Source organism: Salmo trutta, chromosome 4 (assembly GCF_901001165.1).
Source record: "Salmo trutta chromosome 4, fSalTru1.1, whole genome shotgun sequence".
NCBI lineage: Eukaryota > Metazoa > Chordata > Actinopteri > Salmoniformes > Salmonidae > Salmo > Salmo trutta.
In genome coordinates, this window is record NC_042960.1 from 46,559,993 (window position 1) to 46,582,008 (window position 22,016).

Below are 22,016 nucleotides of genomic sequence, written 5' to 3' on the forward strand. Positions count from 1 at the left end.
ATTTATTCACACATTTCCAGGAAGAAAGATAAATATATTGCTGTGCACTGAATGTAGAGGCAATTTCCTCTCTCTGTGAGATAGAAACTCAGCAAAAAAAGAAATGTCCTCTCACTGTCAACTGTGTTTATTTTCAGCAAACTTAACATGTGTTAATATTTGTATGAACATAACAAGATTCAACAACTGAGACATAAACTGAACAAGTTCCATAGACATGTGACTAACAGAAATTGAATAATCTGTCCCTGAACAAAGGGGGGGGGGCAAAATCAAAATTAACAGTCAGTATCTCGTGTGGCCACCAGCTACATTAAGTACTGCAGTGCATCTCCTCCTCATGGACTTCACCAGATTTGCCAGTTCTGCTGTGAGATGTTACCCCACTCTTCCACCAAGGCACCTGCAAGTTCCCGAAAATGTCTGGGGGGGGAATGGCTCTAGCCCTCACTCTCCAATCCAACAAGTCCCAGACGTGCTCAATGGGATTGAGATCCGGGCTCTTCACTGGCTATAGCAGAACACTGACATTCCTGTCTTGCAGAAAATCACGCACAGAACAAGCAGTATTGCTGGTGGCATTGTCATGCTGGAGGATCATGTCAGGATGAGCCTGCAGGAAGGGTACCACATGAGGGAGGAGGATGTCTTCCATGTAATGCACAGCTTTGAGATTGCCTGCAATGACAACAAGCTCAGTCCGATGATGCTGTGACACACCGCCCCAGACCATGACGGACCCTCCACCTCCAAAATCGATCCAGAGTACAGGCCTCGGTGTAACGCTCATTCCTTCGACGATAAACGCAAATCCGACCATCACCACTGGTGAGACAAAACTGCAACTCGTCAGTGAAGAGCACTTTTTGCCAGTCCTGTCTGGTCCAGAGATGGTGGGTTTGTGCCCATAGGTGACGTTGTTGCCGGTGGTGTCTGGTGAGGACCTGCCTTACAACAGGCCTACAAGCCCTCAGTCCAGCCTCTCTCAGTCTATTGCGGACAGTCTGAGCACTGATGGAGGGATGGTGTAACTCGGGCAGTTGTTGTTGCCATCCTGTACCTGTCCCGTAGGTGTGATGTTCGGATGTACCGATCCTGTGCAGGTGTTGTTACACATGGTCTGCCACTGCGAGGACGATCAGCTGTCTGTCCTGTCTCCCTGTAGCGCTGTCTTAGGCGTCTCACAGTATGGACATTGCAATTTATTGCCCTGGCCACATCTACAGTCCTCATGCCTCCTTGCAGCATGCCTAAGGCATGTTCACGCAGATGAGCAGTGACCCTGGGCATCTTACTTTTTGTGTTTTTCAGAGTCAGTAGAAAGGCCTCTTTACTGTCCTAAGTTTTCATAACTATGACCTTAATTGCCTACCGTCTGTAAGCTGTTAGTGTCTTAACGACCGTTCCACAGGTACATGTTCATTAATTGTTTATGGTTCATTGAACAAGCATGAGAAACAGTGTTTAAACCTTTTACAGTGAAGATCTGTGAAGTTATTTGGATTTTTATGAATTATCTTTGAAAGACAGAGTCCTGAAAAAGGGACGTTTCTTTTTTTGCTGAGTTTACTCTACTGTGTGATTAAGCTCTATTATGCCATGGCAGGTGTGCTCACTTTTATTACTCCCCAAATGTCACCGGTGGACTGGCATTTAGGTTAATTAACAGGATTATGGCCAGAGGGGAAATAATGGAGCATTCTGCATTGAGAGTCCACCTTCTTCTGACTCCCATGTAGCTTTGCTTACCAAAGACAAGGAAACACTGACAATGTTTAACTAAGTTTACCCTTTCAACACTCCATCTCAAGGTACAGTTGTTCAGGGTAGCAACCAGCAGATAGAGGTCTCATTCCCCACGGGAAAAAACTAACTCTATAATACAGTAATTTGCAATGCATCTCAGGTTGAAGCGATGGACTTTGACCACTTGACTGATCATCACTTAATTTGCTTTTTATGTGAGGATTCCTCATGTCCTCGAAGAGAATATGGTGATGACACAGTCTATTATTAATCCCCTGTCTAAAAGGTAGGAGTATAGTATTGTACCGTCTGGATGTCAGAGGTGAGTTGCAGCAGTGAGAAAGAGGCAGGACTGTGGAGGCTGACGAAGGCTATTTTTTATTTTACCTTTATTTATACCATTTTTTTCTCATTGACTAGGTCAATGACTAGGTCTCTCTTTTCCAAGAGAGACCTAGTCCAATAGCAGCAGAGGGAACAACGTTTCAGACAAAACAACTTACATACACTAACACAACATTAAACAAAACTATAAACACACATACAGTACAACAGACACATTTTACATTAAAAACACAAACGTCTTGACTAAAAACAGCTGGCCTAAAAAGAATTACAATCTTCTATGATATATACATCGATCAATTGTTTAAACTCCACCAACGAAACTAGATCATCACATTTTAAAATGTTCAGGAGAGAATTCCAAGACCACGGAGCTAAGTAACTAAAACTATTTCTACCATGACCTGTTCTAATTTTTGATACTGTTAGAAGCAAATCAGAATGGGACCATAATTGATATTCATTTACTGACCTGACTAAAAAAGAACCGAGATAACTGGCATTTTACCCAATATGGCCTTATAAATCAGTGTATACCAGTGTTTAAGCCTACGCAAGGTCAATGACGACCAGCCAACAGCGCTGTAGAGATCACAATGATGTGTTAGACGTTTCTGATTTGTAATGAACCTGAGGGCTGCATGATGCACTGAATCAAGTGCTCTCAGGGTAGTGGCTGGGGCCTGCATATGTATATAACATCACTACAATCTAAAACTCACAGTAATGTACATCGTACCAGCTCCTTCCTGGCCTCAAAAGAAAAACAAGCCTTATGCCGGTAACAAAATCCTATTTTCAGCTTGAGCTTCCTTATCAAGTTCTCTACATGCACAGTGAAACTCAACTTATCATCAACCCACACACCCAAATATTTGTAAACTTTAACTTGCTCTATAGTATGTCCAGCCAATGTAGCAATGACATGATTTGTAACATGCCTGGAATTTGAAAATACCAAGCATTTTCTTTTACCCAAATTTAGAATCAGCTTTAAATCATACAGATTCTCTTGTATGATGTTAAATGCTCTTTGGGCATTTTCAAAAGCTAAAGATAAACTACTACCACTTGAATAAAGAACAGTATCATCTGCATAAAAATGAACATCTGCTCTTTCAATAAGATCCCCAATGTTGTTGATATACAAAATGAACAACAGTGGGCCCAAAATAGAACCTTGCGGAACACCTGAGCACACCTCTATGGACTCAGATTTACAACCATCCGCCATTACACATTGTGTACGATTTGATAGGTAATTTATAAACCAATCTAGAGCATGACCAGTAATTCCACAACATTTTAACCTTTGCACTAACACAGCGTGGTCCACGGTGTCAAAAGCCTTCGACAAATCAATAAAAAGACATACAATGTAACTTCTTATCAAGAGCACAGTGGATGTCATTTAAAACCTTCAATGTTGCTGAAACAGTGCTGTGGCCAGACCTAAAACCTGATTGCATTCCATTTAAGTTTTCTTGGAAGTAGACCTTTAGCTGCCTACTAACTAACTATTTTCAAATGCAAGGCATGTTACAAATCATGTCATTGCTACATTGGCTGGACATACTATAGAGCAAGTTAAGGTGTACAAATATTTGGGTGTGTGGGTTGATGATAAGCCGAGCTGACAAGGTACAAATCTGTCGTTCTGCCCCTGAACAAGGCAGTTAACCCACTGTTCCTAGGCCGTCATTGAAAATAAGGATTTGTTCTTAACTGACTTGCCTAGTTAAATAAAGGTAAAAAAAGGACTCCAGTACCTTTGACAGTACAGACAATTTTGATATGGGTCAATAGTTGTCAAGTAGCGAAGGATCTCCACCTTTCAGGAGAGGCAGTACAAAAGCAGATTTCCATAACTTGGGGATTTCCTTAACATCAAGTGTGAGGTTAAAAATACATGTTATGGGGGGAGCAATGACGTCTGCAGCTAGGTGTAGGAAGCGGGGGTCTAGTTCATCAGGGCCAGGGGATTTTTTTTCATCAACTTCTTTCAGGGCTTTACACACTTCTGAAACAGAGAAGGATGAAAAGGAGAACCTGGTGAAGGAGTGCACAGGCGTGTCAGGTAAATTCATAGGGGGTTCAATTATACCATTGACCTTTTCAAATAAACTGCCTGCATCTAAAAAATGCTGATTCAAGGCTTTCAGAATGGAGGTTCTCTCAGTTACAATCGACCAACAATTGTTTGGGAAGCTGTGTATCTTTTTTTGCACTCCAAACCCTTCACTACTTGCTAAAATTTGGATGGATTATTTAAATTTGTGAAGTAGATTTCAGGTAGTGGTCTGCTTTAAATTTACGGATCATAGCCACACCCATATTTCAAAGATGTTTAAAAGCCTTCCAATCATCGGCCAAACCAGTCCCTCTTGCTTTAGCCCACATAGCATTTCGTTCCCTTATGATTTTTGTAAGTTCCTTAGTAAACTTAGTGGCTATAGCATGGCTCTGCAACATCATATGGTTCTCCTGCAACAACACAGCACAGCTTAGTGCTTCAGCTCTGGAATACAATACATAGGATCTATGCAGCATCTAAATCCTCATCAAGGTCTTAACAAAATCATGGTCATGAATGTGTACAGAATAGTAAATGATGTCAAACGTATTTGTTTGATAACATTATGCCTGACATTGGTATCCCTCCGGATAAAATGTACATTGATGCAAACAGGATATAGCACAGCATAGCTTACACATTGGTTGAGATGGTAGGCGTACTCCATGGCATTTGTTTAGAAAATGCCTGTAGTAGCATTTTTCCAGTAGCATTTTCCAGTAATATTGCCATAAAGTCCATGATTTTTAGTCCACATTGCCTTCTAAGACAGGGATCTTCTACTTTTTCTTGCCCCCTTCCAGACAAACCGGCAACTCAGGGATTCTATCATACGTTAGCAAAAAATAATCATCCTCAAGTCTTGTCTTATCATCAGGTGAATGACAACGGCAAGGAAAATGAATGGACATTTTAAAAATCAGATACTCCAGTGAGTATAATTGGCTCAATATTAGTTGAGAAATACAGTTGACCTCATTCGAAAGAAGATATTCCCCTCTTTTCTACTGTAGGTATGCCATTAAAAATATTGATAGCAATATTCATTTCATTGAAAAGAAATCCCCTTTTTCAAAATATGTTTTTGTGGACCCCTGCAGTAAGTCCCGGGACCCTTAAGGGTCATAATTACTGCCAGGAAAATGTCATTAATGATGGGCTAATCTGTCCCTTAGATGGTTTGTTGGAGGTGTAATGTCAGGAGTTGTTTTTGGGATATATATTTTCTTGGGAATCCTTGAAGGCTGACAGAAAGCCATGTTTTTCTACTGTGGTGGGGAGCTGAGGTAAACACAGAGTGAGTAAATAATTTTGACCTATAGTTTTATAGTTTACTATATTATATAGTTTACTATAGAATAATACAGTACTTTCTATAGAATTCTGTAGTATTATGTGGAGTCCTATACTCCACACTGCAGTATCCCTCGATCGTGTAGTGCTTACTCTTGACTTTTGTAGTATACTGTAGAATACTATATTACACACTGTAGTATTCCTAGCTCACAAGATTACCCAAAAAAGTGTCAAGCAATACTGTACTTCTGATGGTAGAAAAAAAAGACTGTTACCCTCTGCATTTACGTAAACAATAGATATTTTAGAAACACCAATTACTTTACTTAAAAACAGTCACCTTGCCAGAAACTGCCTGTACCTCAAACCAACAAAGCCTCTCCAAACAAACCAACTGAAAGCAAAAGGACATCATTGCAGTTGCTTTACATAGTGAAGATCTTGAATATTGTCACACATGAAGAAACTCACTGATGGTCAAACTCAACAACATTTAGAACAATCGACCACACCCCAAACATTTATTTGAGACGGCAGGTAGCCTAGTGGTTAGAAAGTTGGACTAGTAACTGGAAGGTTGCAAGATTGAATCCCCGAGCTGACAAGGTAAAAATCAATTGTTCTGCCCCTGAACAAGGCAGTTAACCCACTGTTCCTAGGCCGTCATTGAATATAAGAAGTTGTTCTTAGCTGACTAGCCTAGTTAAATAAAGGTAAAATAAAAAGACAGCATTGTGATGTCTGTCTACTGTGGGACTCCAGTTAAAGAGCAGATGAAGTTCAGTTTTAGGGTATTTACAGATTCAGGTATTGGAGATGATACATGGCAGGGAATGACTGACAATTGTTGGCATGAGACTTGTCTTGAATTGAGACTTGGATAGTTTTGTATGGAGTATGATTTATTTAAAAAGAGACACAGAAAGGTAACCGGCAATAACAGCAATGCATTCGGAAAGTATTCAGACCCCTTGACTTTTTACACATTTTGTTATGTTGCCGCCTTATTCTAAAATTGATTAAATTTTATTTTTTCCCCTCATAAATCTACACACAATACCCTGTAATAACAAAGCAAAAACTGTTTTTAGAAATGTTTGCCAATTTATTAAAAATACAAAACTGAAATATCACATTTACATAAGTATTCAGACCCTTTACTCAGTACATGTTGAAGCACCTTAGGCAGCGATTACAGCCTCGAGTATTCTTATGTGAGACGCTAAAACTTGGCACACCTATATTTGGGGAGTTTCTCCAATTCTTCTCTACAGATCCTCTCAAGCTCTGTCAGGTTGGATGGGGAGCATCGCTGCACAGCTATTTTCAGGTCTCTCCAGAGATGTTTTATCAGGTTTAAGTCCGGGCTCTTGCTGGGCCACTCAAGGACATTCAGAGACTTGTCCAGAAGCCACTCCTGCATTGTCTCGGCTGTGTGCTTAGGGTTGTTGTCCTGTTGGAAGGTAAACCTTCACCCTAGTCCTGAGGTCCTGAGTGCTCTGGAGCAGTGTTCATCAAGGATCTCTGTACTTTGCTCTGTTAATCTTTCCCTCGATCCTGACCAGTCTCCCAGTCCCTGCCGCTGAAAAACATCCCCACAACAAGATGCTAACACCACCTTGCTTCATGGTGCCAGGTTTCCTCCAGACGTGATGCTTGGCATTCAGGCCAAAGTTCAATCTTGGTTTCATCAGACCAGAGAATCTTGTTTCTCATTGTCTGAGAGTCTTTAGGTGTCTTTTGGCAAATTCCAAGCGGGCATTCATGTGCCTTTTACTGAGGAGTGGGTTCCGTCTGGCCACTCTACCATAAAGGCCTGATTGGTGGAGTTCTGCAGAAATGGCTGTCCTTCTAGAAGGTTCTTCCATCTCCACAGAGGAACTCTAGAGCTTTGTGAGAGTGACCATCGGGTTCTTGGTCACCTCCTTGACCAAAGCCCTTCTCCCTCAATTGCTCAGTCTGGCCAGGCGGCCAGCTCTAGGAAGAGTCTTGGTCGTTCCAAACTTCTTCCATTTAAGAATGATGGAGGCCACAGTGTTTTTGGGGACCTTCAATGCTGTAGACATTTTTTGTTACCTTTATTTCCTCAGATCTGTGCCTCGAAATAACCCTATCTTGGAGCTCTACTGACATTTCTTTCGACCTCATTGCTTGTTTTTTTCTCTGACATGCACTGTCAACTGTGGGACGTTATTGTCACAGCGGTCGTTGAATGGAGACCAAGACGCAGCGTGGATAATGCTCATTCTTAATCTTTAATGAAGACACTTTAACCAAAAAACAACAAAAACGACCAACAACAGTCCCGTCAGGTACACTAGACTAAACGGAAACAACTACCCACAAACCCCAAAGGAAAACAGGCTGCCTACGTATGGCTTCCAATCAGAGACAACGAAAGACACCTGCCTCTGATTGGAAACCATACATGGAAAAACAACACATACAGTGCCTTGCGAAAGTATTCGGCCCCCTTGAACTTTTTGACCTTTTGCCACATTTCAGGCTTCAAACATAAAGATATAAAAATGCAATTTTTTGTGAAGAATCAACAACAAGTGGGACACAATCATGAAGTGGAACGAAATTTATTGAATATTTCAAACTGTTTTAACAAATAAAAAACTGAAAAATTGGGCGTGCAAAATTATTCAGCCCCCTTAAGTTAATACTTTGTAGCGCCACCTTTTGCTGCGATTACAGCTGTAAGTCGCTTGGGGTATGTCTCTATCAGTTTTGCACATCGAGATACTGAAATTTTTGCGCATTCCTCCTTGCAAAACAGCTCGAGCTCAGTGAGGTTGGATGGAGAGTGTTTGTGAACAGCAGTTTTCAGTTCTTTCCACAGATTCTCGATTGGATTTAGGTCTGGACTTTGACTTGGCCATTCTAACACCTGGATATGTTTATTTGTGAACCATTCCATTGTAGATTTTGCTTTATGTTTTGGATCATTGTCTTGTTGGAAGACAAATCTCCGTCCCAGTCTCAGGTCTTTTGCAGACTCCATCAGGTTTTCTTCCAGAATGGTCCTGTATTTGGCTCCATCCATCTTCCCATCAATTTTAACCATCTTCCCTGCCCCTGCTGAAGAAAAGCAGGCCCAAACCATGAAGCTGCCACCACCATGTTTGACAGTGGGGATGGTGCGTTCAGGGTGATGAGCTGTGTTGCTTTTACGCCAAACATAACGTTTTGCATTGTTGCCAAAAAGTTCGATTTTGGTTTCATCTGACCAGAGCACCTTCTTCCACATGTTTGGTGTGTCTCCCAGGTGGCTAGTGGCAAACTTTAAACAACACTTTTTATGGATATCTTTAAGAAATGGCTTTCTTCTTGCCACTCTTCCATAAAGGCCAGATTTGTGCAGTATATGACTGATTGTTGTCCTATAGACAGAGTCTCCCACCTCAGCTGTAGATCTCTGCAGTTCATCCAGAGTGATCATGGGCCTCTTGGCTGCATCTCTGATCAGTCTTCTCCTTGTATGAGCTGAAAGTTTAGAGGGACGGCCGGGTCTTCGTAGATTTGCAGTGGTCTGATACTCCTTCCATTTCAATATTATCGCTTGCACAGTGCTCCTTGGGATGTTTAAAGCTTGGGAAATCTTTTTGTATCCAAATCCGGCTTTAAACTTCTCCACAACAGTATCTTGGACCTGCCTGGTGTGTTCCTTGTTCTTCATGATGCTCTCTGCGCTTTAAACGGACCTCTGAGACTATCACAGAGCAGGTGCATTTATACGGAGACTTGATTACACACAGGTGGATTCTATTTATCATCATTAGTCATTTAGGTCAACATTGGATCATTCAGAGATCCTCACTGAACTTCTGGAGAGAGTTCGCTGCACTGAAAGTAAAGGGGCTGAATAATTTTGCACAGCCAATTTTTCAGTTTTTTATTTGTTAAAAAAGTTTGAAATATCCAATAAATTTCGTTCCACTTCATAATTGTGTCCCACTTGTTGTTGATTCTTCACAAAAAATTACAGTTTTATATCTTTATGTTTGAAGCCTGAAATGTGGCAAAAGGTCAAAAAGTTCAAGGGGGCCGAATACTTTCGCAAGGCACTGTAGAAACAGAAAACCCAAAAACCCACACAAAACAACCCCCTGCCATGGCCTAACCATCTTACTATGGCAAATTACCTCTTTACCTGGTCAGGACGTGACACTTATATAGATAGGTGTGTGCCTTTCCACATCATGTCCAATCAATTGAATTTACCACAGGTGGACTCCAATCAAGTTGCAGAAATATCTCAAGGCTGATAAATAGAAACAGGATGCATCTGAGCTCAATTTTGAGTCTCATAGCAAAGGGGCTGAATAGTTATGTAAATAAGGTACTTCTGTTTTGTTTTTTTCGCTTTGTCATTATGGGGTATTGTGTGTAGATTGATTTATTTGACCCCTTGATTTATTTATTTGACTTGATCCATTTTTATAATAAGGCTGTAACGTAACAAAATGTGGATAAAATCAAGGGGTCTGATAACTTTCCAAATGCATTGTACATAATTAATCGGCTGTTAATGGCTAATAATCAAGTGGTGCAGCGGTCTAAGGTACTGCATCTCAGTGCTAGAGTTGATACTACGGACCCTGGTTACAAGTCGTATCACAACCGGCCGTTATTGGGAGTCCCATAGGGCATCACACAATTGGCCCAGTTTCATCCAAGTTTGGCCAGGGTATGCTGTCACTGTAAATAAGAATGTGTTCTTAAATGACTTGCCTAGTTAAATAAATACAAATATATAAAAAAGTGTGCAAATACAATAAGCATAGAAATGGATGAATGATCAGAAATGAATTAATGTATTTTACCAGGTAAGTTGACTGAGAACACGTTCTCATTTACAGCAACGATCTGGGGAATAGTTAGGGGGGAGAGGAGAGGGGTTGAATGAGCCATTTGGAAGCTGGGGATGATTAGGTGGCCATGATGGTATGAGGGCCAGATTGGGAATTTTGCCAGCACATTGGGGTTAACACCCTATTCTTATAATAAGTGCCATGGGACCTTTACTGGCCAGAGAAAGTCAGGAAACCGGTTTAACATCTCATCCAAAAAAACGTTACACTACACAGGTTAATTTCCCCAATCACTGCCATGGGGTATTGGGATATTTTTTAGACAAGAAGAAAGAGTGCTTCCCACTGGCCCTCCAACACCACTTTCAGCAGCATCTGGTCTCCCATCCAGGGACCGACCAGAACCAACTTCAGAGGCAAGTCAGCAGGATACATGGTGGTTTTCTACTGGCAGAAAGGGGATGCAATAGCATGCTGCCAAAGCTATGGTAGGCCGAAGCTACAGAAGGCACATTTTTCCATAGCTAAATAGCATGGCTTGGCAAGCAAACAAACATTATAAAACTAACAAAAGCAGCAATCATAGCCATAAAGCCGTCATTATACTGGTATAATTGCGCCGGAGGAGATGGCTGCCGTTTTACGGCCCTCTAAACCAATTGTACTATTGTGTGTGTTTTTTTACGTTATTTGTAACTTATTTTGTACATAATGTTTCTGCCACCGTGTCTTATGACCAAAAAGAGCTTCTAGATATCAAAACAGCGATTACTCACCCCAAACTGGAGGAACACTTTTTCTTTAACGAGTCGGACGGGAAGGATTTACTTCAGACTCCTGACAAGGCCCTCATTCAAGTCATTTGCCGGAGAAAGGGGGACGAAGGTCTGGGTGCCTTGTAAGGATCCGATGGCAAGTGGGTAATCCCCCTTTACCATCGGTCCTATTAGCCAACGTACAATAAATGGATAATAAAATAGACGAACTACGATCATGTATATGTCGTGGCTAAACGACGACATGAATAACATACAGCTGGCGGGTTATGTATATTTGTAAACAACAGCTGGTGCACAAAATCTAGGGAAGTCTCAAGGTTTTCCTCGCCTGAGGTAGAGCATCTCATGATAAGCTGTACACCATTCTATTTACTAAGAGAGTTTTCATCTATATTCTTCGTAGCAGTCTATTTACCATCACAAACCAATACTGGCACTAAGACCACACTCAACGAGCTGTTTACGGACATAAGCAAACAAGAAGACGCTCATCCAGAGGCTCTTGACCAACTTTACTCCACATACAGAGACCCGTACAAATCTCTCCCTCGTCCTCTATTTGGCAAATCTGACCATAATTATATTCTCCTGATTCCTGCTTACAAGCATAAACTAAAGCGGGAAGCACCAGTGACTCGGTCAATAAAAAAAGTGGTCAGATGAAACAGATGCTAAGCTACAGGACTTTTTTTGCCCTAGTCAGAGACTGTTGTTCTCTCTGCTACCGCACGGCAAGCCGTAACCGGAGCGCCAAGTCTAGGTCCAAAAGGCTTCTTAACAGCTTCTACTTCCAAGCAATAAGACTCCTGAACAGCTAATCAAAGGGCTACCCAGACTATTTGCATTGCCCCCCCCCCCTTCACGCTGCTGCTACTCTCTGTTTATTATCTATGTATAGTCACTTTAACTCTACCTACATGTAGATTTTCCCTCAATTACCTCGACTTACCGGTGCCCTGCACATTGGCTATGTACCGGTACCCCCTGTATATTCTCGCTATTGTTACATTTACTGCTGCTGTTTAATCACGTTACTTTTATTTAAAAAAATTACTTATCTATATTTTACACAACACTTATTTTTCTTAAAACTGTATTGTTGGTTAAGGGCTTGTAAGTAAGCATTTCACTGTAATGCTGTTGTATTCGGCGCATGTGAAAAATACAATTTGATTTGATTTTATTTGATTTAAAGCAGGTCTAGTTAGCTTAACAAAGGCAGTGCAAAATGTGCAATAATTATTAACGTGTCCATTAATTTTAATTGCAAAAAAGTCTATTGACGCACCCATGCATCAATCTAAGCAACATAAAAAAATCTCAATCAAAATCTGCCACTTTAAGCTTGAGATATGTTGTTTTCATGTGCTGCATCTCAATCTCCTGCATCCACCTATTGGCGCCTATTGTTCCATCGTGGTGGAACGTCTTCTCACAAAAATATCTATAGCGTCCAAACCGTTTGGGCTACACACTAATATGACCCCTCTGTGGAAAAGTGAGACTCTCACAAACACATACATGTCATCCATATCCTGTTGAGGACAGACGTTCCGCTTGCGGAACCCCTAGCCAACAGCCAATGGCATCGCACGGCGCGAAATACAAAACCAACTAAAATACCACAATTCAATTTTGTCAAACAATCAACTATTTTACACCATTTTAAAGATAAGACTCTCGTTAATCTAACCACATTGTCCGATTTCAATAAGGCTTTAAAGCGAAAGCAAAACATTAGATTATGTTAGGAGAGTACATAGACACAAATAATCACACAGCCATTTTCCAAGCAAGCATATATGTCACATAAACCCAAACCACAGCTAAATGCAGCACTAACCTTTGATGATCTTCATCAGATGACACTCCTAGGACATTATGTTAAACAATACATGCATGTTTTGTTCAATCAAGTTCATATTTATATCAAAAAACAGCTTTTTACATTAGCATGTGATGTTCAGAACTAGCATACCCACCGAAAACTTCCGGTGAATTTACTAAATTACTCATGATAAATGTTGACAAAATACATAACAATTATTTTAAGAATTATAGATACAGAACTCCTTTATGCAATCGCTATGTCCGATTTTAATATAGCTTTTCGGCGAAAGCACATTTTGCAATATTCTGAGTACATAGCTCGGCCATCACAGGCTAGCTAATTTGACACCCACCAAGTTTGGGGCTCACTAAACTCAGAATTATTAGAAAAATTGGATTACCTTTGCTGTTCTTCGTCAGAATGCACTCCCAGGACTTCTACTTCAACAACAAATGTTGTTTTGGTTCCAAATAATCCATAGTTATATCCAAATACCTCCGTTTTGTTTGTGCGTTCAGTGTCATTTGTATTTCTAAAATATCTATTTATGTAAATGTGGTGGTTAACTGTTATTTTCTACCATCAAAAGTACAGTCGTGGCCAATAGTTTTGAGAATGACAAATATTAATTTCCACAAAGTTTGCTGCTTCAGTGTCTTTAGATATTTTTGTCAGATGTTACTATGGAATACTGAATATAATTACAAGCATTTCATGAGTGTCAAAGGCTTTTATTGACAATTACATGAGGTTGATGCAAAGAGTCAATATTTGCAGTGTTGACCCTTCTTTTTCAAGACCTTTGCAATCCCCCCTGGCATGCTGTCAAGTAACTTCTGGGCCACATCCTGACTAATGGCAGCCCATTCTTGCATAATCAATGCTTGGAGTTTGTCAGAATTTGTGGGTTTTCATTTGTCCACCCACCTCTTGGGGATTGACCACAAGTTCTCAATGGGATTAAGTTCTGGGGAGTTTCCTGGCCATGTACCCAAAATATCAATGTTTTGTTCCCAGAGCCACTTAGTTGTCACTTTTGCCTTACAGCATGGTGCTCCATCATGCTGGAAAAGGCATTGTTCGTCACCAAAGTGTTCCTGGATGGTTGGGAGAAGTTGCTTTCGGAGGATGTGTTGGTACCATTCTTTATTCATGGCTGTGTTCTTATGCAAAATTGTGAGTGAGCCCACTCCCTTGGCTGAGAAGCAACCCCACACATGAATGGTCTCAGGATGTTTTACTGTTGGCATGACACAGGACTGATGGTAGCGCTCACCTTGTCTTCTCCGGACAAGCTTTTTTCCAGATGCCCCAAACAATCGGAAAGGGGATTCATCAGAGAAAATTACTTTACCCCAGTCCTCAGCAGTCCAATCCCTGTACCTTTTGCAGAAAATCAATCTGTCCCTGATGTTTTTCCTGGAGAGAAGTGGCTTCTTTGCTGCCCTTCTTGACACCAGGCCATCCTTCAAAAGTCTTCGCCTCACTGTGCGTGCAGATGCACTCACACCTGCCTGCTGCCATTCCCGAGCAAACTCTGTACTGGTGGTGCTCAGTCCCGCAGCTGAATCAACTTTAGAAGACGGTCCTAGCGCTTGCTGGACTTTCTTGGGCGCATTCTTCACAACAATTGAACCGCTCTCCTTGAAGTTCTTGATGATCCCATAAATGGTTGATTTAGGTGCAATCTTACTGGCTGCAACATCCTTGCCTGTGAAGCCCTTTTTGTGCAAAGCAATGATGACGGCACTTGTTTCCTTGCAGGTAACCATGACTGTGTCACAGGCGTCAAAATGAGTAGACCAAGGTGCAGAGTGGAATATGTTCATCTTGATGTTTAATGAAAGAATGAACACTTACAAATTAAACAAAAATGACAGCAGACAGTTCCGTCAGGTACTCACAACTAAATGGAAAACCCACAAAAAACAAAGGAAAAAGAGGCTGCCTAAGTATGGCTTCCAATCAGAGACAACGATAGACACCTGCCTCTGATTGGAAACCATACCCGGCCAAAACATAGAACACAAAACATAGAATATCCACCCACCTATCACACCCTGGCCTAGCTAAACAGAGAAAACACAGCTCTCCTAGGTCAGAGCGTGACAGATTGACAGAGGAAGAACAATGATTCAGAGCACCACCCTCCTTTTGAAACTTCCGGTCTGTTATTCAAATTCAATCAGCATGACAGTGTGATCTCCAGTCTTGTCCTCGTCAACACTCAGACCTGTGTTAACCTCTTGACGGTCGCCTAGGATAGGGGGCGCCACAGCGCATTTTGAAAAAAATGTGTGCCCATTTTAAACGGCCTACTACTCAAACTCAGAAGTAGGATATGCATATAATTAATACTTGTGGATAGAAAACACCCTAAAGTTTCTAAAACTGTTTGAATGGTGTCTGTGAGTATAACAGAACTCATATGGCAGTCAAAACCCCGAGACAGATCGAAACAGGAAGTGGAATTCTGAATTGCGGACTCAACTTCATCACGTTGCCTATTAATCACACCGTGAGCTATGGTTCATTGAGCACTTCCTATTGCTTCCACTAGATGTCCCCAGTCTTTACAAAGTGATTTGAGACTCCTACTATGAAAACTGACAGAATGACACGCTGTGGAACGTGGTCACACGGAGAGGGCCATCACCATTATGACGCCGGCGCCCCTGGCCACCCTCCCCTTTCGAAACGTTCATAAAGACAATGCAATCGTCCCCCTTGAATCTTATTGGAGCTCTGGTTGAAGAAGGCCCTAAACATTTATGTTATACAACGTTTGACATGTTTGAACGAACCTAAATAAGAAAAAAATGCATTTTGTTGAAAGAGTAGCCCCGCGCACTTTGGAACTTTTGGTGCAGCCTTCAGAACGCGCTAACAACAGCAAGCTAATGGAACATAAAGGATGAACTTTTTCGAACGAAAATACATTTGTTGTGGACCTGGGATTCCTGGAATCAAAGGTAAGGGATTATTGACAATAGTATACAAGACTAGATTTGATATGCGATTGTTCCAAGATGGCGCTGACCTGTATTGCTAGCCTATTGTTCTGAGTATCGCATCCCCTTTTATCGCAAAGTGTGATTACCCAGTAAAGTTATTTTTAAATCTGGCATTACAGGTGCTTTCAAGAGATATTCATCTATAAATCTTAGAATGACAATATTACATTTTAAAAATGTTTTCGAATAGTAATTTAGTAAATTGTAGCGCTGTTTCATCGGATGCATTTGAGGGAAAATAGTTAGTCAACGTTACGCACCGATGTAAAATGCTGTTTTTATATATAAATATGAACTTTATCGAACAAAAGAATGCATGTATTGTGTAACATGATGTCCTAGGTGTGTCATCTGATGAAGATTGTCAAAGGTTAGTGCTGCATTTAGCTGTTTTTTGGTTATTTGTGATGCATGTGGTTGGTCGGAAAATGGCTATGTGGCTACTTTTACGATATACTCCTCTAACATAATCTAATGTTTTGCTTTTGCTGTAAAGCCTTTTTGAAATCGGACAACGTGGTTCGATTCAGGAGAGGTGTATCTATAAAACGATATAATTTGAATTTTTTTTTAATTTATTTTTTATTTTTTATTTTGTTATGTTAATGGAGATAGGATTTTTCGCTGGATGTCCGCACATGGGTTAACAAGAGAATCACTGACATGATGTCAGCTGGTCCTTTTGTGGCAGGGCTGAAATGCAGTGGAAATGTTTTTGGGGGATTCAGTTCATTGCATGGCAAAGAGGGACTTTGCAATTAATTGAAATTCATCTGATCACTCTTCATAACATTCTGGAGTATATGCAAATTGCCATCATACAAACTGAGGCAGCAGACTTTGTGAAAATGAATATTTGTGTCATTCTCAAAACTTTTGGCCACGACTGTACATTGTTTCACTGTTTTTGGTTATCTTGTGAATTTGGTCAGCTGAATCTCTGTGAAAGCACTGTTGTATTTCAGAAAGTTATCTAGTGGAAGTAACAGATCTAAGCAGAGTTGTGGAATCGAGTTACATAAATTTGACTCGAGTCACAAATTTGATGACTAAAGTCTTGATTTAATAGAAAATGAAATAACTTGAGACTTGACTTGGAGCCTCAAGACTCTGAACTCGACTTTGACTTGAGACTTATGACTTGAATCCTGACTGGTTGCGTCACTGCCTGGTATGGCAACTGCTCGGTCTCCGACCGCAAGGCCCTACAAAGGGTAGGCCCAGTACATCACTTTTTATTTATTTTTATTTCACCTTTATTTAACCAGGTAGGCCAGTTGAGAACAGGTTCTCATTTACAAATGCGAACCAAACCAAGAAAGAGCAAAGCAGTGCGACAAAAACAACAGAGTTATACATAAACAAACGTACAGTCAATAACACAATAGTAAAATCTATGTACAGTGTGTGCAAACGTAGAAGATTAGGGAAGTAAGGCAATAAATAGGCCATAGAACCTAAATAATTACAATTTAGCATTAACGCTGGAGTGATAGATGTGCAAGTAGAGTTACTGGGGTGCAAAAGAGCAAAAATAAATAACAATATGGTGATGAGGTAGTTGAGTGTGCTATTTACAGATTGGCTGTGTACAGGTACAGCGATCGGTAAGCTGCTCTGACAGCTGATGCTTAAATTTAGAGAGGGAGATATAGGTCTCCAGCTTCAGTGATTTTTGCAATTCGTTCCAGTCATTGGCAACAGAGAACTGGAAGGAAAGGCGGCCAAAGCAGGTGTTGGCTTTTAGGATGACCAGTGAAATATACCTGCTGGAGCGCATGCTACGTGTGGGTGTTGCTATGGTGACCAGTGAGCTGAGATAAGGCGAGCTTTACCTAGCAAAGACTTACAGATGACCTGGATCCAGTGGGTTTGGCGATGAATATGTCGCGAGGGCCAGCCAACAAGGTCGCAGTGGTGGGTATTATATGGGGCTTTGGTATCACTGGGGCTAAGCTTCCTGCCATCCAGGACCTCTATACCAGGCGGTGTCAGAGGAAGAACCTAAAAATTGTCAAAGACTCCAGCCACCCTAGTCATAGACTGTTTTCTCTGCTACCGCCCAGCAAGTGGTACCAGAACGCCAAGTCGAGGTCCAAAAGGCTTCTTAAGAGCTTCTACCCCCAAGCCATAATACACTTGAACATCTATTCAAATGGCTACCCAGAGTATTTGCATTGCGCCCCCCACCCCTCCCTTTTACACCACTGCCACTCTGTTGTTATCATCTATGCATAGTCACTTGAATAACTCTAACTACATGTACATATTACCTCAACCAACTGGTGCCCCCGCACATTGATTATGTACCGGTACCCCCCTGTGTATAGTCTCGCTATTATTATTTTACTGCTGCTTTTTAAATAACTTGTTACTTTTTTCTTATTCTTACTCATATTTTTTTTAAACTGCATTGTTGGTTAGGGGCTCGTAAGTAAGCATTTCACTGTACAGTTGTATTCGGTGCATGTGACTAATACATTTTTATTTTATTTGAATTTATCTGGCCAGGTTTTTTCATGTTTTGTCACTGATTTTGTGGCACAGAGTCTACGTGGATTAATCTACACGCAGCCAAAAACAGTAACCACAGCATCGCCCTTGCAAAAAAAACTGCAACCAATTGGCTAGTGAAACACACACACACACACACACACACACGCACACACGCACACACGCACACACGCACACACACACACACACACACACGGTACTCTGATTAGACCAGCAAACTGTCAATTAACACAAGTTGGATGGTGAGCTAGCGAACTAATTATAGGAAGAGAGGATTACCATAATAAATAAATAGGCAGCTCCAAAAAAAATTGGTGACAAAGAATAATCACTGTTTACTGTACTTTGCAAGCTCATCAGCAAAGACTAACATAGGCCTATTGGTATTTTGGTATCTACTTGAAATGGATAATTTGTGACTCATTTCAGGAAACTTGGCATATGTTGCAGGTCACTACTTCACAGGAGAGCCATTTGAATGGAAACTTATTTTAAAAAATCAAAATGAGTATTTTGGCAGAAATGCCTTCTGTAACATGTGAACTTTCATATGCCTTAATAACAAACTTGTATGCCATCGGTAAATACGAATACAATTGTTAAATTATGAGCCTAATTGGTTTAGACACAGAAAAAGCCAGCAACCTTCCCGCTAGCCATGATTGGCTGAGATAATGAGTGGGTTGGATGGACATGCCGAAAGATGAGTTCGGATTGGTCCGAACACGCTTCCGTCTATTTGAGCTGGTCAGTATGTGTAGGTAATCCTGTCTAACGCAGCTTTTATAAATATATCTCGTAGTAGATCTGCATAAGTGTTGCTTTCCAATTTCTGGAGGAACATTACACATTTCTAATTTTGACAGAAAGTCATTTTCATTTCAAGTTAAAGTGTACTCTTAGCTAGCTAGCTAATGTTGGCTGGCTCGCTAGCTAACGTTATGTGTATTATCTTATTATTCGTATCTAAGAGCCATTTGCTTTGCTAGCTATAGCCTAATGTTAGCTAGCTAACATTGGACCTGGTTGGTTAGCTACCTGCAGATTCATCCAGGGTAGTAACATCATCAGTTGGGATTATGGTTCATTGTTTACCTAGCTAGCTAGCTACATGTCTTAACAAAAGACTTCACTATGCAAGTAACCATTTCAATAGAATGGTTGATAGACATAGCTGGTAAATTCGCTCTGGTTATCTTCTCCAATTTCAAAGCACTCTCATCTGAATGTGCCAGAGCGCAGAATAACTGATGAATTTACAAACGCTCAACTCCCGTTGAATGTGGCCGGTGTCAGTAAACATTGGCAAAATGTGTAAATTGTTGCCAGAAGCACAGTTAAGGTCACCAACTCTCTGGATAACATAAAAACAGCCTAACCAGCTCTGCTAGGGCGAGTAAAATGGTCAGTGAGCTGTTCTCTCATTTGTGTATGAAAGTAGCTAGCAAGCTAGCCAACGTTAGCCAGTTAGCTTGGGTGCTTGACTGCTGTTTTTAGGACAGAACGCACGGAAGGCTGGGGCTAAAGCTTAAGAGGGTGTGAACGATGTTGAATGCGTGTATACAAAAAAGAGTTCTCCACTAGGTACCAAAACATTCAAAGGCCATTTTCTCAAAAGCGGGGTTACAAGTTCATCAACTTTCAAAGCAGAATTGCTTTCCCATTGTTCCTCAAATGCAGTGTATGATGTGATTTTGTAGTTCTGTGTCTCTGCTTTTACCCAATGTAAAAATGTTGCTACTTAAGACCGAATCCAGGCGGTCGGTCACATTTACTTATGAAGCTTGCATTTGGAATTTGTTTAAAATGAATTATTACTGTGGCGAAGACGCACCATAGGCGTAGTGGAGATTTCTTTTTTTCTTTTGTTGAAATGTTTGCTATTGCTTTCACATATTTAAATGCATAGGTCATATGGGGTAAATCTGTATTTCATCTAATATTCCATTAATTGCTAGTGTTTGATAATTCCTTCCCTGTAACATTTATTGCAACACGTAGATGTTTCTGTTTCATGTTTGATAGGCCTACGATACATTTTCATTTAGCCAACAATTTTTTACCCTCTGATTGGGCGCGATGTTTATTGTGCACATGAACTTTCAGAAGACTCATGAGGTAGAAAGTATTTTTATTTAATTCAGTGTGTAGTTTCCTTTGTTTATATTTCCTGGGTTATGTCAGAGTTCTGTGTGTCTGTGTCCTATGTCTCTGTCATTCTGGTTGTACGTAATAGGAGTGTGCATAGAAATAGGCTACGTGGCCTGCGCTCCACACTTCGGAGGCAGAACGTGGAAGAAGAGAAAATTACTGTTCCATGAATGCATGGTGTTGAAATATCATGAATAATCATTAACTGTGATTAAGATGAATGTACCAATGGATGTGGAAATTGCCTTTTACATTGTAGAACCAGTTTATTGTTTGTAATTGCCAATTGGGTAATAGTATGGTCCTGGGGGCCAAGTGCTTATATTATGTAGGCCTACCTTTTGAGCTCTTGTTAGACAGATTCGATTTGGCTTCTCAAGACGAGGCTGTACAGTCTTGCCCTCTACCTGTGTCGTTCAGATTGTATCAGGCTTGACATGTTCTCGAGGATTTTTATTTTGGGCTATTGCCTGTGTATATTTGATAAATCTACTTGTATATTTTGAATGATATGGCGCTTTTACCATTGGATCACCAAGACCTGTAAGTAAATTTACACTCTGAGTATGTCAACTTGCCTTGCCTTCTGCAGATTTCATACCCTTACGACTGCTACAAGGTCCCTATTTTATGAGTACATAGGCTAATAAAAATGTGTCGTAGACAAAATAATGAGAAGGGCTGTCTGGTAGCCTAAATAAATAGACAAAGATTTGTAGTTGAACAAGTCATTGCATGTACAGATTTTTGAGTCTTCACTTGAAAACTTGTGACTTGACTTGCTCTTAGAATGCACGACTTGGACTTAAGTCGAGTCCTAAGTAGAACGGGTCAAGGCTCGAGTCGAGACTTGAACCTTGAGACTTGCTTGTGACCCGAATAATTGTGACTTGGTCCCACCTCTGGATCTAAGTCATTTTGTGTACTCTTAATGTGTGCTATCTGTCAAACAAGCAAACCTAATCGTCTAAACTTTGCTTGTTCTTTATATCTGCCTCTGTACGGTTTCCCTTTAATGAGCCAAGAACCTGTCTAATTGTGAAGCTGTAACTGAAGTGGCGGATCAGACAGTGAGTTGACAGACAGAATGTTCTGGTGCTCACCTCTCTTAGAGGCTTTTATTTGCAATATTAACAGGTGCAGGACTAATTGGCCAATAAAACATGTACAGAAAATGACAAACAGGACGTTGACAAAGACTTGAATAAATCAAACATTCTCAGTATAAACTATTCCTGCAACAACTCTTTGCCTATGACAAAACTCAGGTACAACTCTACTCAAGCCAACCTGTTACCTGCGCAGCCTGCTCTCCCCGAAGGAAAAGCCTAAGTACTCTTTCCCGGAATTCCCTTCAGCTAGGAATGTTCCATCATGATAGCCCCAAGACACATTTCTACCATAAATGCGTAATTTCCCATGGACATATCATAAACAACAGTTTTC